Below are 13,238 nucleotides of genomic sequence, written 5' to 3' on the forward strand. Positions count from 1 at the left end.
TATTGAGAAATGATGTTTAGTTTTGTGTGAGAGCAGGTTTTTGTAGGATAAGGGAGCTAATAGTAGGAATGTAGTTATCAAATGAAAGATAAGTCCTGGTGACCCTGCTGGAGAAAATGGAAAGGTGCCACAGAAAGGGGAGGTTCCTTAATTTTGTCCTGGGTTGGCATCTAATACCATTTGGCTACTCCAAAGGTTTTGGTTGGGTCACTCAGCATTTCCTTACTCATTTTTAATTTCAGGGATTATGTAGTATCATTTAATTATCTAGAACACAATAGGTGCCATAGTGTAATGCAGCTGAGCCTATGTGTAATTCATAAATTTTATGCAAGGCCATCATAGTTTGTGGCCCACACCTCTTGATCTTACATAAAGTTTGTTGCTTTTGCAGTGTAACCTGGAGAAGTCAAAGATAGTACAAAGCAAGATGCAATAGGAAACAAATGCTTTGGAAAAGTACAAGGATAATCCATGACTATTTTAAAAAGCCCAGATTTGCTGTGGTACTAAGGATTAGAAACTGAAGCACTGTCTTATTTAGTTTATGCACAGCACTCAGCATAGTGTCTGGAACAGTGTTTAATAAATGGTCATCCCAAAGGAGAGGAGCTTTCTTTTCAAGCTACAAAGGAGTTTTTACCTCCACATGAAATAATGTCACATTCTTGTGGCTTAAAATCTCATTTACCTTTGAGCCAGAAATGGATGCTGTACCTGTTATGACCTTGGGCAAGTCTGTGGGCCTTAAGTTTCCTTATCTGTAAAATGAGGCAATTAGAAGGAATGTCCTCTAAGGCCTTTTACAGTTTGAAATCATTTAGCATGTATGATTCCTCATTCCAGAGGGGTTTCAGGTGTTATTTTGGGCAAGGCTAAACCTTAGCCATAAGGGGGGCTTCATAAGAAGAAGTATTTGACTTCTTACACTTAAAATGTTCTCTTCCACTTTCCCCTTTCTCCCATTAAATTTCTTATGTTAGCCAAATAGCTAATTTCCATAGTATATTGTTGAAGGGGAAGGTGCCAAGCATTAAGTGCCTACTATGTGCCAGGCACTATGTTAAGTACTTTATAAGTACCTCATTTGATCTTTGTAGGTGCTATTATTATCCCCATTTAACAGATGAGAAAAATGAAGCAGACAGGTTAAGTGACTCATCTAGGGTTATACGCCTAGTAAGTGCTTGGGCCTGGATTTAAACCCATGTCTTCCTGACTCCAGGTGCACTATCTACTGTGCCACCTAGCTGCCTTGAAAATATGAGAGGAGGTCAAAGCTCAAAGGATAAAATCTTGGGGTCCCCTTAATTTAAGTGACAAGAAAAGGCTGAAGAGTCAGCAAGGGAGACAAAAATGCAGTGGTCAGAGATATGGAAGGGAATATTTGAGAGTACAGGGTCATAGAAGCCAAGAAAGGAGACCTGATCCAGAAGGAAACAGTGGACAATGGCATTAAATACCACAAAGAATAATAATAAAAATAGCAAAATAAGATTGAGACAGAGGTTAATGATTTGTCCTGGGTCACACAGCTAGTAATTGTCTGAGGCTGGATCTGAACCCAGATTTTCCTAACATCAGATCTGACACTCTCCACTATGCCACCAAGAAGTATTTGTTTAGAGCCATAAGAGATTAAAAAAATATATTAGTAAAAAGTTATATCTCCTAATTAATTTACATAGCATTTTAAGGTTTGCAAAGTACTTTGCACATATTTTTTCAATTTATCTACTCAATAACCTAGGAGGTATTGGGGGATTTTCTGGACCAAGAGAAATGATACCTCCTGGGACAGGTGTACTGGTCAGTGAGGGTCTCATGACTATGAGTCAAAGATAGGAGGATAGACTGAAAATCTGAAAATTTATTACCATGCTAAGGCATACTGCTCTTATCAAATAGCATCTTAAACTTCTTAGGATACAGATTTGGTTTTTATAAACTTTCAGGCCTACTTAGAGTACACAGCCAATCAGCAGCATTCTGCAGTAACTTAGGACAGATAGCTAAAACATTTCACAGAAAAGATTGTCATTGTTTGTTTTTCATTATCGAAGAGGGCCAATGACAATCAGGAGGGTGATGTCTTGATTTGCAAGTAAATTGGATTTAAGTGAGGCAGGGCCATGGAAAGTTATCAGTCTCACTCTCTCCTCCAGAGTCATTAAAGTTCAGTGGGAAAACAGGTCAGGATGATTGGCGATGACCCCAGATGCAGTGGAGACTTTGGCCTTTTTAAGCTATGATCTTTCCCATAACACAGTTTACTGTCTGAGGCAACACCCATTCAACGATTAAAGACTAGCTAAGAATTGAGGCAAAAGATGGCCTAGTTTGATTTCCCAACAGAATCATTCTGGGAGGGGAAGACCCTCAGGGTTTCTGGCCAGAAAAGAGACAGGTACAATTTATATTCACTCAGAGCCATCAAAACCCAAACACAGGGGAGGAAGGGCTTGCGAAAGAGGGGTACCAGGCAGGGGAGAAAAAGGGAGTATATGGATTGCAACTGATAAGCTTTATTACAGAAACAAGAAAATATTCTGTGTTGAAGGGCAGGAAACAAAGGGAAGTTCCAAATACTTTTATTATTGTTGAAAGCAGTCCTTTTAGACAAAACTGCAGAGATTATCCAGAGAGCAAGCAGTTGTCACAACAGTGGATGAAACCGTCTGTTTTACTATATCTTTACATAGTTGTTATATTTTATTTTTCCTTGGAGATTTTCTGCTATTATGCCACCATGTGTTTGGGGATCCATTGAGATGTTGCAAAATAAGTTTGAGACAGAGGTTAAATGCTTTGTCCAGGGTCACACAGCTAGTAATTGTCTGAGGCTGGATTTGAACCCAGATTTTCCTAACATCAGGTCTGACAGTCTGACACTCTCCACTGTACCACCAAGAAGTATTTGTTTAGAGCCATAAGAGATAAAAAAAAAAATATTAGTAAGAAGTTATGTCTCCTAATTAATTTTCAGCTGTACTGGCCCTAAACCCTACGTATACTGTTGTATTTATTCAGTGTTTCATTTTAATCCATCTTAATATCAGATAATATCTTCAATGGTTTCATCTCCCCTCTTAAAGGGTAGACCAAGTCATTGCTAGAGTTCTTTTCCCACTCTAGAAATATTCTTGGCCTCTTAGCCTAAATTCAAATCTTCAGCAACAAAGTAGGGAGACATCATTGCACCTGACAATCAACAGTGAAAGCTCATGTAGTTTTTAGTTTCTACTTCAGTATACACATGCCTCATCAGCTGGTTTTTTTCAAGGGGGGTGACAGGGATATAAGGAAGGGACTTTTAATCCTTCTAGGTAGGAGGAGCTCTCACTGGAACCAAAAGAGAGATTCTGTGGGGTCCAAAATTATCCAGACTGGAAGAACTACTGAGGCAGAGCTCCAAGGCTACGTAATACTTTATTAAATTGTCCATGACTCTCTCTAATGAAGTGGACATTAGAACTTCTTCATGACCTGAGATGTGCCTCCTTTCTCCAGGGCCTTACTTTTATAAGGCTTGATACCCAGACACTGAGATGAGGTAAAGTAAAATTTGGAGTCTCATTGGTTGACAGAACTTGGTTTTCGAGCCTCCAGGAAGGCCAAGAAAGATGCATCAGCATGGGTGGTCACAGGATGGACAAGGCAGGGATCATCTCTGCTGACTAAATGGTCATAAAATGGTCACCTGCTTATGTTGAGCAAGTGAGGGTGGTTGGGAGGTACAAAAATAAGTTGGGGGGCTTTCTATATCATGTCAAGGGATCCTATCCATGCTGGGTTTGGTCACCAGTATTCTTGTGGTTAGGCAAGTAAACTTCATAAGTAGTAGTTCATGACTCAGGGGCCTAATATACAGAACTTTTAATCACTACCCCTGTGGAATCATATTAAGCTGATTAATGCTGATTGGAATAAAATAGGGGTCTGATTAATTATCTATCACAATTCTTGTGCAATTTTGCCATTGCTATCTGACTGGAGGACTCAACTGAGCATACCTGGCTAGAGGTAGATGTGGGGCATATATGCACAGCAGGGTTGGTAAGTCTTTACTGCTGGATAAATCAGTTTGTAAGCATTTAATGAGTTAAGAGTGCTATGCTAGGAGTCACAAGGTTACAAAGTATAAAATCATAAAAACAGTCAGAGATGGAAAAAACCTTGGGTATCATCTGGTTTAGTGCCTTTATTTAAGAGATGAGGAAAGTAAAATCTGATTCAATTCATTAATTTTTTGGTTATGTCTTAATCTTCATGACCCCATTTGGAGTTTTTTTTTGGAAAAGTTATAGGAGTGGTTTGCCATTTCCTTTCTTCAGTTTGTTTTGCAAATGAGAAAAGTGAGGAAAACAGGGTGAAATGACTGTCCAGGGTCACCCAGTTAGTAAGTGTCTGAGGGCAGATTTGAACTCAGGAAGATGAGTCTTCCTGACTCCAGACCCAGCACTCTAAGCCCATTGTATCACCTAGCTGCCCTAAGATCCAGTAGATTTGGTGAATTCTATATATAGAATTCTTAGATCTCTTTGATGGTTTTATTAACAAGAAATACTTTTTACAATAAATTATAATAAATCTTATACATCATCTAGTCTAGAGATCATCTAATTTAATTCGCTCATTTTACAGATGAAGAGTCCCAAAGGTGTAAAGGCAGATGTAAAGAGTCCAGAGGCAGGGGAAGCTAGTTGGTGACAAGTCAGGAATTCTAATCCAGATCCTCTGATATCAAATCAAGAAGTCTTTCTCTCACACTTGCATTTGGTAGAATCTGAAAAGACAGTAAGAAAGACAGAAGAGACTGAGGGAATTTCAAGGAGGCAAAGAACACTATCCTTAGATTGGATGGAACTGAAAAGACTCCATGTGGGAGGTGTCGTTGAAACAGGGACTCAAAGAATGAGTAGAAATTGAAGAGGCAGAACTGGAACAACATAAGCAAAGCATGTAGGGTAATCAGAAAATATGAGTCCAGTGTTGCTGCGTTGCCTTGTTAAACCAATCTGTGGCACCATTGTTGCAATCAAGGTGTAAATATCAGAAGGGAAGGAAACCTTGTGTTGTACTCAAATTCTAGCAGAATTATCCTGGAAGCAAATGCCATGGAGGGTTGCAATACGCAAAGTCATACATCACAGCCTGCCATTTAAATCTGTAGACATAATTCACACTATATCAATATCACAATGACTGATCAGGTTCCATAATACTACATGGTCCTTCTACTCAGGGAACTTATAATCTATTTGGGGAGACAAAGACAATATTCATGGAGTGTGAAAACAAATAAATGGTAAGCTCTATTGTACTTTCTGTAACTGCAATGATAATAATGGCTCACATTTCTATGGAGTTTAATGGTTTGTAAACAGCTTTTTTCCCCCACAACAACCTTGTGAAATAGGTAGTATGAGTATTATCCTCACATGATAGGCAGGAGCCTTAGACTCGGAGAGGTTGACTTAGTTTAATTCATCAACATTAAACACCTACAGTGTGCAAAGCACTAGGCATACAATGACTGTATTCCTTTTCCCCCCAAAAAAAGCACATATACCAAGAAAGAAAAACAATTCCTGTCCTCAAGAAACTTATGCTCTATTGGGGAGAGAAGGGATAAGTTAAGTGATTTATCCATAGCTACAAACCTAATAAATGTTTGTGCCAGAACTCAACAGGGTCTTGACTTTAAATCCTATGCTTTTTCATTATGACAAACTGCCTTTCTGAGGAATTCATAAAAGAGAGAGAGAGGCAGATTGGCCGGCATAGGTAGAGACAAGTTCCTGAAGAAGATAGAGTCTGAAGAACATCATATTAAGAAATGATTTATACAAAAGCTTTATGTATGTGTCTACATAACTTCTGAGGGGCCACACAATTAATAATTGAAATTCCATATCCTCCAGTTATAACTCTCAAGGTTTTCTCTGTGAGGATCATGCATTGAAAGCTCCCTCTGAAGGGATAGGAATATATGTCAATTCCAGTCTCTTGTATGCTATATACCCTTATGACAAATATAAAATATGCTATGAACATCAAAGTAGCGTAAAGTACTCTGCAGATTCTTGTGAAGGAAAAGTTAGTTTTCATTAATCACAGAAAACCAATATGGATGGTTAAGTCCAATTGATTAAGATCAATTAAGGTCAAATCATGTTAGACTGACCTTATTTCTTTTACTGACAAGATTAGTAACCTGACAGATGAAAGGAAAGTTGTAGATATAGTTTACCTATTTGGTAAAGTGTCTCATCTTTTTCTTGTCAAAAAGATGGAGAGACATGTATTATCAGATGGATTTGAAAATGGTGAATGGCTGGAGCCCAAAAGTAGTCATTAACAGTTTCTGATCATATTGAAAGTAGTCCTCTAGTGACTCACATCATGGATCTGTGCTTGTCTCTGTGTTGGTTAATGTTTTATCAGGGATTTGAATGAAGGCAAAGGTTTACAGATTTATAGAGGACAGGAAGCTGGAAGGAATGTTAACACATAGAATTGTAGAGTGAGAATTGAAAAAAGATTTTGAAAAGTCAGAAAGTTGGACTGAATACAATAAGATGAAATCTAACAGGGATAAAATTCTTACATTCATGTTCAAGAAATCAACTTCATAAACACACAATGAGCTGTGTTTTAGTATCCTTTTCCTATATGAATTAAAAATTTTCCATTTGGATACAAGATTTCCATTTGGATTCAGCACTCTTGGGGGTCTTACAAAATAACTGAGGACTGATCAGTTCCTATTTATATCACTTCCCACATTTATCAGCAACTTCTCTCTTATGTGTGATAAATTATCACACTGAAGGAAGAGAAAAAGCATGTCTCACACAAAAAAAATCTAAGAATGAGACTTATTTAAGCATATTCTTCCTACCTAGTAGAGATTTCAGGCCCAGAAGAAATAAAATGAAATGTTCCTTAGGTCTCTGTCTTGAGTTGGGTCTCCAAAAGTTGTCAGAGCCCAGACAACAGAAGCTTGCAGTTTTAGATCAGCCAATGGGGAAAACGTGGAGAAAGGGAAGAGGCTATCTATCCTAGATGTCCCATCTGTGATGAATGTTAGAGATGTTTAGTTTTCTTGTTCCTTGGGCTTGTAAGGCACTGATTGGCTGAATGGGGTGTTGAAAATGGGATCAAAAGGTCTAGTCTTCTCTCTGCTAATGAAGGCTGCAGTAATATGTTATCTTTAAGAACCAGGAGGCTATAAAAAACTACATCAATTGGAATGAGCAGTTTTGCAAAACAGGGTGAATCGCTCCCAATAGTTTAGGGATATAAGACAAAATAGTAAAGATGTGAAAGTGCACGTTGTTACTTAATTGTTTATTATTTTGAAAAATTAATTTAATCAAATCCAAGAAATAATGCTAATCACTTCTGATTGACTTGCAATTTTATGTATTCCATGCTCCCATTTGAAGTTAGGAGAAATTATTTTTATTTCTGAGAATTAGTTTTTTAGTCTCGTTCTTATTTTGGCATTCGTTTACCATGTACATTGACTGCAGAATGGAAACAAATCTGAGCATATGCTCAAACAATCCAAATCTTTTAACATGATATTCCCAGAGGAATTACAGGGCACCAAAACTTGAGCCATCTTACTGACACCAATGGTCCAGAGGGAATAAAAAGATAGAGGCTCTCATTCTTAGTGTTTAGTCTCAAAAGTTCTATAAGACAAAATGGGAAAGTGATGAGTGTGATGCTTTACAAAGTTTTTAAAAATTCAGTATATTTAAGCTGAATATTGTTCCTCTTTCAGAATTTCTTCAGACTGTAAAAGATAGAATCAGAGACAGAAATAGAGAGAGAGGCAGAAGCTGCTTCTTTATAAGGGTTCTTTGCCATCAACTAAATTTTGAAGCTTTTTTTGGACTTAAAATACTTTTTTTTCCACTTTAAATTTTTTCAAGTTATTTTTGAAGAGAGAAGAAGGGGACAGGATAGGACATTTCTTATGCTGCCAAAATCAAATGAAAAATCTCATTTTTCATTCTTTCATTGACTTTTAAAAATATTGATCTTATTTTCATTAATAGCTTTTATTTTTATATCACATTTTTTTCCAAATATATAATATGTAATACCATCATACCTCAGCAGTCTCCTCACTCTGCTCCTGAAGGCCTTTTTTCTCATTGGTGGATTCTTCTTGGAACCTCAGTTTTGGGGAAGCCTACAAATAACTCAAGATTGTTCTAATTAAGCCACCATGCCCTGGGATAAGTACATTCTCCTCCCCTCTCCCCCACTTTCTAGCTTCCTTTACATGTATTATTTCTCTCCATTAGAATATAAGATTCCTGAGGATAGGGATGGCTGTTGTTTTTGTTTTTGTTTTTGTTCATAACTCAGTGCTTAGCCTGGTGCCTGGTACATAGGAAGTGCTTAATAAATGCTTTTTGATTTTTATTGACTTGCTTCCCAGTCTTACAAGCCTTTCTTTGTTGCAAGATTATAAAATTAGAGAAGAAAAAAGTAGTTCAGCAAAACTGACCAACTGAATTGTGTCTAGCAACATAAAACATTCAAACCCATATCCCCAGATACACAATAAAGGGAGGTGCATTTTCTCAACTCTTCCCAATGCCAAGCTAGATCATTATAATAGCATTTAATTTAATTTCTTTCTATTACTTTTTTGTAGTTATTGTGAATATTGTTTTCCTGATTCAGAAATTTGCTCTTATCTTTCATTTTTTAGAAACATTGACTACTTATTTTTCAGGCTAAAGCAGCCCTAGGATGGATGTATTCCAGTGTTCTAGGTATTATTTTTACTTTACAGGTGAGGAAGCTGGTGCTAAAAACAGGTTAAGTGACGTTTCAGGATCACTCAATTGACAAGTATCAGAAGTTATATTGAAACCTGGATCTTCCAGGTTCCAGTCTTTATCCATTGTACCTCGCAGACTCCTTTCACTGACTTTCAGTTTCTTTGATATCCAATTTAGATTGACCTTACCTGAAAGATTTTCTGTGGAACCCATTCATGTGGAGATCTCTTGCCATTGTTCTAGAGTACCTATCTGGATCCTTTGTTTCTTTGCCTCTCAGGATTTGATCCCAAATTGCTCTGCAGAACCTGGCAACAGAGACTAATTTTTCCAGAGCGATGTTTTGTGACTCTTTTTGTCAGGTCAGTAAGATTGATTCCCTATGGGCCACTTAACTACAGGGCCAAAATGGAGCATGTGTATATCTGAGGCAATTTTTGAACACTGAATGCCTTCTGTGTATTATTCTATATGGAGGACCCTCTCTTTCTTGATCCTTCACTGGGAAGAATGCAATTTAACTGATTGCCAAATAAAGAACTATAGACAGCAGATACAAAAATTTCTCCACTACTATATATATTGTGCCCAAAGATGCTGCCCATTTTGACTAGTTTAAACCCTACCAAAGGGCTTTGGGAAGTCTAGAGTGCTAGTATCACAAAGGAAGTTTGAGATTACTGATTAAAGATTAATCAAGGCGGACAATCCAGTTTTTGCATCAATGAGTCTGTTACCATGGATTAGAAGCAAGGTACAGTGGAAAGAGCCATGGACCTGAAGTTGGTAGGGCCATGGGTTCCAATTTTGTCTCAGATATTTGCTAACCAAGCAGTCCTGGGCAGTCTTTCTGAGGCTTGGTTTTCTAATCACTAAAATGTGTGTAATAACATCTGTGTTATATACCTCACAGTGTTATTTTGAGGTTCAAATGCAATAATAGATGTAAAATGCTTTCTGAAACCTTAAAGTACCCTATAAAGTTTTTATTATTAAATCTACTGAAAGGTAAAAACATTTCCCAGTGGCCGAAGCCTATACATTTTATCCTATCCAGACATCTCGCAAGAATGTGCAAAGGACATGCAAGGCTGGAGGCTGGGGTGTGGATGACTCAGCATTTATTTATTACCTTTGGCAAAGAATCTTTCCTACAATCCAAAGTCCATGGTTCCATTGGTAAATAAGTGGTTAATAATAGGAGCTGCTCTCGAAATCTTAGATTTTGGGACTCAAAGAGACCTTATTGGTCATCTTTCCAAACTCTTTACTTTATGGCAGAGGAAGCCCTTTGGGACGAAGTGATCTGCTGATTTGCCTAAGATCATAAAATATAAGTAGGGCTGTATTGGCAAATGTTTATAGTAGGCTGAGGGATGGGATGGAAATGCCTATAATACATTTTAAAGTTTAATATGCATTACTAATATTTCCTCCATCATTTTGTTAAGTCTAGACAATCAATAAAACAATAAATCAGGCCCAGATATGTAGATTTTGCAGATTTCTGAGGTATAAATGCTCAGATAGAAAATTGAACTCTTAGCTCTCCAAGCTGTAAGAACCAGCTTCAGCACATTATTTCAAGTGGCAGGGCTGGGGATTCAAATTCAAATCATCTACAGACAAATACAGTGCTATTTGTATATACCACACTGGGCTAGAACTGGGAGAAAGCCTTGAGATCATGTAATCATAGAAACAATTCTGAATGATCATCTATCCAGTGCAGGGATTCTCAACTTTAAGACTTAATTATCATAAATCCTTTGGAAGTCTGGTGAAGTTTATGAACCTCTTCTTGGAATAATTTATAATGGAAGGAAATGCTAAATTTTAGTAAAAGGGTAAATAAAATTTAAAAAATGCCTTTTCCCCTTCCAAATTCTTTGGATCCCTTTAAATCCATCTTTTGACCCTTTGTCAGTAAGTCAATCAACAGATATTTATTACGAGCTTATTTGTGTCTGGCCCTGTGCTAAGTGCTGGGGACACACATCCAAGTAGAAAGGAAGAAAGTCCCTGCCCTAAAAGGGTTTACATTCTAAAGGGGAAAGACACACATTAAAAGGAAGCTGAAAAGGGTGAGGTGGAGGAGGACTTGGAAAAGACTGGACTTAAGAACATCTGATCTAGCCCAGTACCCTCAGTTTTAGACAGTTGAGAAAGATGAAGTGACTTACCCAAGGTTCCAGAGATAACATAAAAAATTATTACTGATCCTCATTATAAGACTTGTCCAGTTTACACAAGAATGGGAGAGGAGGGGGTGGAGCCAAGATAGTGAAGTAGAAAGATGCATATACTCTAGCGTTTCCTCCAGGGCCCACAAAATACCTGTAAAAAATGACTCTCACCAAATTCTAGAGCAGAAAAAGCCATAGAACAACAGAGTGAAAGAGGTTTAGAGCCAAAGGTAACCTGGAAGGCCAACAGGAAAGGTCTATCTCACAGGAAACTGAGTGGAGTGGAGCCCAGCCCTGGCTGTGCAGCACTGGGAGGAACAGGACTTTAACAGACCTCTGGGGCAGAATTCTCAGCAGGGAGGGTCTCAGATTCTTCAACACAAGTGACAAAGAAAGCTCCAAATGTCAGTGTCTTTCCCAGCCGGATGAGAGGGGAGCAGGGTCCCTCTAGCAGAGGTGGTGGGTGGCTGCAGCAGCAGCAGCAGTAGCAGCAGCGGGCAGCAGCAGCAGCGGGCAGCAGGCAGCCACGATGGCCATGGAAGCAGCCTGGGTCCATTGTCCAGGCAGCTCAGCTTAAAGCCTCTGGGGGAGGTGAGCAGCTGATCTGAACCTCAGCCCTCAGTAGCAGCCCTGCCCCCACACAAAGCCCCTGTGGAAATTGAGCAGCTGATCTGAATCTCAGCCTTGAGCAAGGTATTGGGGGGAGGAGGAGCACTAGGACCCTCCTATTGACAAAGGATTCAGAAGACAAGTAACTGGCTGAGAAAATGCCCAAAACAGAGAAAAAAAATTAGACCATAGAAGTTACTTTCTTGGTGAACAAGTGTCTCCTTCTGTTCTTTAGGATGAGGAAGAATAAGGCATACTGTCAGAGGAAGTCAAGGCTTCTGACTCCAGTACCTACAAAATGAATATGAAATGGGTTCAAGCCATAAAAGAGCTTGAAAAGCAAGTCAGCAGCTTGCTAAAGGAGAACCAAAAAAATGCTGAGGAAAATAATACCTTTAAAAAGAGGCTAATTCAATTGGAAAAAGAGGTTCAAAAAGCCAATGAGGAGAAGGAGGCTTTAAAAAGCAGAGTTAGCCAAATGGAAGAGAAGGTTCAAAAGCTCACTGAACAAAATAGTTCTTTAAAAGAGAGAATCCAGTTCAGGGAAACTAATGACTATGAGATAAACCAAGCAGTTAGAAAACAAAACCAAAAGTTTGAAAAAATAGAAGGTAATGTGAAACATCTCATTGGAAAAACAACTGACTTGGAAAATAGGCAGGAGAGACAATTGAAAAATTATGGGACTACCTGAAAGCCATGATCAAAAAAAGATCCCAGACATTATCTTTCATGAAATTATCAAGGAAAACTGCCCTGACATTCTAGAACCAGAGGGCAAAATAAATACTGAAAGAATCCACCAATCACCTCCTGAAAGAGACCCCAAAAGAGAAACTCCTAGGAATGTTGTGGCCAAATTTCAGAGTTCCTAGGTCAAGGAGAAAATATTGCAAGCAGCTAGAAAGAAACAGTTCTAGTATTGTGAAAATACAATCAGGATAACACAGGATCTTGCAGCTTCTCCATTAAGGGATTGAAGGGCTTGGAACAGCATATTCCAGAAGCCAAAGGAACTGGCATTAAAACCAAGAATCACCTACCCAGCAAAACTGAGTATAATACTTCCTGGGGAATAAATGGTCATTCAATGATATAGAGGATTTTCAAGCATTCTTGAAGAAAAGACCAGAACTGAATAGAAAATTTGACTTTCAAACATAAGAATCAAGAGAAGTATGAATAGGTAAACAGGAAAGAGAAATCACAAAGGACTTCCTAAAGCTGAACTGTTTACATTCCTACATGGAAAGATAATATTTGTAACTCTTAAGACTTTTCTCAGTATTTGGGTAGCTGGAGGGATTACACACACACACACACACACACACACACACACACACACACACACACACACACACACACACACGCAGACAGACATAGACAGAGAGTACAGGGTGAGTTGAATCAGAAGAGATGATATCCATAAAAAAAAAAAAATACAATTTAGGAGTGAGAGAGGAAAATAGTGGGAGGAGAAAGGGAGAAATGGAATGGGACAAGCTATCACTCATAAAAGAGATAAGAAAAATCTTGTTCAATGGAGTAGAAAAGGGAGAAGATGAGAGAGGAAAAGTGAACCTTACTCTCTTCACATGTGGCTTAAGGAGGGAATAATATACTCATTAAATTT

At 38.3% G+C, this 13,238-nt stretch overlaps 1 long non-coding RNA gene across 1 annotated transcript; it reads right to left on the reverse strand.

The window, feature by feature from the left end:
* Positions 1-4,538: 4,538 nt before the first annotated feature.
* Positions 4,539-8,211, reverse strand: LOC140501690 (uncharacterized). The gene is made up of 2 exons (XR_011966324.1): positions 8,129-8,211; positions 4,539-4,786 (listed from the first exon to the last, which is right to left on the reverse strand). It is a non-coding gene; the product is annotated as an uncharacterized lncRNA (long non-coding RNA).
* Positions 8,212-13,238: the final 5,027 nt, after the last annotated feature.

This window comes from Notamacropus eugenii, chromosome 4, assembly GCF_028372415.1.
Source record: "Notamacropus eugenii isolate mMacEug1 chromosome 4, mMacEug1.pri_v2, whole genome shotgun sequence".
In the NCBI taxonomy this organism is placed as follows: Eukaryota; Metazoa; Chordata; class Mammalia; order Diprotodontia; family Macropodidae; genus Notamacropus; species Notamacropus eugenii.